A 4680-nucleotide genomic window follows, 5' to 3' on the forward strand; every position below is an offset into this window, starting at 1 on the left:
GAGAATGACCGCTATATGTCAAGAGATATTCCAATGGTTTGCGGTCATCTACAAATGGAACCTTCTTCAAGTCCATGGGAGGGTATCACGCGTCCTCCATCACCCGATAGGTCCTGACAATCGACATTCTCTAATATCGGTCAAGCTCCAGAGGTATGCACGGTCATATAAAAGGGAAGGTCCTCTCCCTTAAGAAGGTATGCACGCATTTGTACTTGTCCTCTACCGTTCTTTTTCCTTCATACATCTTTCTTCAGGGAAAAAGTACTTGACTTGAGTGCCGAAGGGCCCGCTCTGAGGACTTTTCCTTGATTTCTGGTCTCTAACATTCCGTGTGCTTATCTGAGTGTGAGCAGAGCTTAAGTACCGCCGTCCGTTAGTGCCACGTGGGGGTCTGTTCTCTTGGGCACATACGATAAGGGTGCACTACAAAAAAATACAGTTTTACCGATGGAATTACCGATAGGATTTATTATCCGACGGTAATATTCAGATTTACCAACGGAAAATTGTTTCCGTTGATAACCCTAAGTATTATTGACGGAATTATATATTCCGTCGGTATACGTATGAGTTTACCGACGGAATATATAATTCCGTCGATAATATTTAGGGTTACCGACAGAAATAATTTTCTGTCGGTAAACACGCCTAAAAAATCCTAGCGGCCCTTCCCTTTCTTTCCACGTGCACGGACGACAACGACGGCTAGGGTTCTCCTCCGATTCACGATTCACCGGTAAGAAGAATCTCCCCGTCACTTTCCTCTTTCCTCTTCCCTCGGTGGTTGCTGTGCCGACCGCCAGCAGCTCGCTGGCCACTGTGCTGGCCGTTGTGCCGGCCGCCAGCGGCCCGCTGTCCGCTGTGCCGGTTGCCAGAGGCCCACCGATCGCCAACAGCCGCCGTCCGTTGTACCGGCCGCTAGCGGCCCGCCGTCCGCTGTGCCAACCGCCAGTTGGCCGGTGTGTTGGCTGCCAGCGGCCCGCTAGCCACTGTACCGGCCTCCAGCGGCCCGCTGGCCACTGTGCTGGCCTCCAATGGCCCGCTGGTCGCTGTGACGGCCTCCAGCGGCCCACTGGCTGATGTGTCGGCCGCCAGCTGCCCGCTGGCTACTGTGTCGGTCCCCAGCGGCCCACTGTGCCGGCCGCCAGCGGCCCGCTGGCCGCTGTGTCAAATGCTGGTGAGATATGTTATTTTTTGTACTAGTTATTTGTTTGAAAATTTTTGTACTAAATTGTTTTTATTTTGTAAACAAATAGAATTTACTGCTCTTCTCCGGTTGACCTACACATCTTCAGGTATAATTTAGTAAATTGTATTTTATATTATTTAGCATAGTTTAATTTAGATTTATGTTATGTTCGTATATTAATCTGTAACATAATATAGTTATTTTGTTTGTTTTGTGTTTGTACTTTAATATTTGCTAATTTCTAATTCTCAATTTATTAGTTTAAGGTGATAATGTCTATGAACAAAGCTTGGATGTACAATCGATTAGAAAAAGGATTTATTAGAGATGATTTTATTGCTAAAGTTGAAGAATTTGTCAACTTTGCTAAAAGTCATCCAGAATGTATGAATGGTGTTGAATTAAAGTGTCCATGAAATCATAAAAAATGTCAAAACAGAGCTTTCCATGATGAAGATAATGTAAAAATGCATATATGTAGGAATGGTTTTGTGCAAAATTACTACAATTGGTACTGTCATGGAGAACCTTATTTGTATGAACCAATTGGGCTTTCCGGTGGTTCATCATCTGGCACAACTTTTACTGCGCATGACTCATCAACTTATGATATTGGAATGCAATCAATGGTTCACGATGCAATGAATGCAGCAGTTAATTATTCCAATATAAATAAAAGAACTACACCTGAATATCAGCAGCTATATGAAATGCCAAAGGCTAGTGAAAGAGAAGTGTGGGAAGGTATTCCCTCAGGTCACTCGCAATTATCATCAACTACATGGTTATTGAATATGAAAGCAGAACATCATTTTTCTGAAAGATGTTATGATGATATATATGTCAATTGATGTTAGAGTTGCTTCCTGCTGAAAACATAATGACAGATAGTTTTTACAGTACCAAGAAATTGGTTAGAGGTTTAGGTTTGCCTGTAGAGAAGATTGATTGTTGTTGATCCGGATGTAGGGAATGGCAGGGGAGTAATTAAGGAGAAGGAGGAGGGCTTTTTTGTAAGGGGACGTTTAGGTTTTTTGTTTGAGGATTAAGGCAAGCACGAGGGGGGGAAAAAAGAGGAGGCTCGCGTTTTTGTGGCGGCCGCCGCCAGGGAGAAACGGAGGGGGGTTTTTGGGGGTTCTGTTCGTGAGAGGAAAAGGAGGCCGCCGCCAGGAAAAATGGAGTCACCCTCTTCTAGGGCTCCTCGCCGGTGCCGACGCCGGCCACAGGCTGCTTCACCTCCTCCTCTCCGGTCTCACACCATCAACGCCGCCTAGGAGAGGGCGTTTTCACCGCTGCCAGGGAGAAACCGAGCACCGCCATCGGGTATGGCGCCCAGCGCTACCTCCTCCTCCGGTATCGCCTCCTCCAGCAGCAGCCGGCGTCTCCAGCCGCCACAGCCGTCTCCGGCGACTGTCACAGCCGTCGCCGGCGTCTCCAGAAACCTCCGACACCTCCTCCACTGCCGCCTGCACTTCCAGTGGTGGATGGCGGCGATCACGGCGAATACCACCTCCAAACCACCGCCATAGCCGCCCTTGGCAGCCCGCCGATGTGGATCCGGCCATCGTGTCGGTGTATTTCATTGTTCGTACCATTATTATGCTTGTTAGTCATTCATATTATCCGGCCTGCGTGCCGTGTGTCGGCTTGTGAGCCGCTGTATTGTTCCGGGCCGCTACGACTCGATTGGCGACACGACCAGCTCATCCATCCATCCGAGGGCGCCCCCCTGGGCCAGGGTACGTTCTCGTACCTTTTCTGCATTTAGTTAATTATTCTGCTATACTATTATGTGGTTACTCATACATTTGTGGGATTCGCCTCGAGCACCGAGGTACCAGAGACCGGGGGAACCCGGTCGCTGGATACAGGTACAGTTGACCGGAGGAGGACTTCAAACGACTTGGTCAACGGTCAACCTTCCAGACACGTCATTCCGGCAGGTTCGTCTTCTCAGCTTCCAGACAAGATCAAATTGGCGCCGTCTGTGGGAACGCGCCTGATCTGGAACGTGAAGATGGACGACGCCGGAGAGTTCTGCTATCCTCATGACCTAGGTCAGTCTTTCCGTTATCTGTTCTCGGTTAGTTATGTGATTTGTAGTAGTTCTTCAAGCCAAGGCCCCCGAGCCGATCGGCCGGGAGGTTTATATCCGAGCCACGGGCTCGAAGACGAAGGCCCCCGAGCCGATCGGCCGGGAGGTTTATATCCGAGCCACGGGCTCGAAGACGAAGGCCCCCGAGCCGATCGGCCGGGAGGTTTATATCCGAGCCATGGGCTCGAAGACGAAGACCCCCGAGCCGATCGGTAGGAGGTTTATATCGAGCCATGGGCTCAAGGCGAACCCCGAGCCGGGGAGGATTATATCTGACGGGCTCGATGGCGAGCCGGCGGGAGGATTATATCTGAGCTGAGGCTGACCCCCGAGCCGACGGCAGGGAGGATTATATACGAGCTGTGGACTCGATGGCGAACCCCGAGCCGAGGATTATATCTGAGCCGGGGCTCGATGGCGAACCCCGAGCCGTTCGTGGGAGGATTATATCTGAGCGGGCTCGATGGCAAAGACCCGAGCCGGCACCGGAGGATTATATCTGACGAGGCTCGATGGCGAACCCCAGCCGATCGGCCAGAGGATTATATTCAGCGATCATCACGGTTTCGGACCGGACCAAGACATCATATGTCTATATCCCGTTCGGGGTTGGCGGCCTTCACCGTCACGACCGATTCATGATCATCTATCTCCCCCGTTCGTCGCGGCCAGGTATCTATTCTTCCGATCGACGTCGTTCCGGTCGCACGCGCGGTATCGTCCGCCCGGCATTTATCCGACCGATCGACATCATTCCGGTCGCACGCGCGGTATCGTCCGCCCGACATTTATCCGACCGATCGACATCGTTCCGGTTGCACGCGAGGCATCGCCCGCCTCGCATCTATCCATCCGATCGGCATCATTTCGATCGCTCGCACGACAGCGTTCGTCTAGCATCTATCCATCCGATCGACTGTGCTTCGATCATCCAGTCGGTATCTTCATGGTCGCGTACTAGGCATCGCTCGTCCGCTCGGTCTACCTGTTGTCCAGCGTGTTGTTCGGTCTGCTATGCTTGCACTCGCCATGCGCTTATTGTTTTGCCGCTCATTTGATGTTTTGTCGTTCGCTTGGCCTCGGGCCGATTATCGACTTGATCCGCTCGGCTTGATTACTATCTCATTCGACACCACTATTATAGCGACCGCTCGAGCGACATTATATTATTGGTTCAGCGATTTGGCTTTGACATCGAGAGTGGTTCAATTATTTGCAATAGATTGTCCAGTCAGTCGGACTCGCGCCTCCTTCGACTAGACTTGAAGGGGAGGCTTGTGATCCGGATGTAGGGAATGGCAGGGGAGTAATTAAGGAGAAGGAGGAGGGCTTTTTTGTAAGGGGACGTTTAGGTTTTTTGTTTGAGGATTAAGGCAAGCACGAGGGGGGGAAA

The sequence above is a fragment of the Zingiber officinale genome, chromosome 9A, assembly GCF_018446385.1.
Source record: "Zingiber officinale cultivar Zhangliang chromosome 9A, Zo_v1.1, whole genome shotgun sequence".
Classification (NCBI taxonomy): domain Eukaryota; kingdom Viridiplantae; phylum Streptophyta; class Magnoliopsida; order Zingiberales; family Zingiberaceae; genus Zingiber; species Zingiber officinale.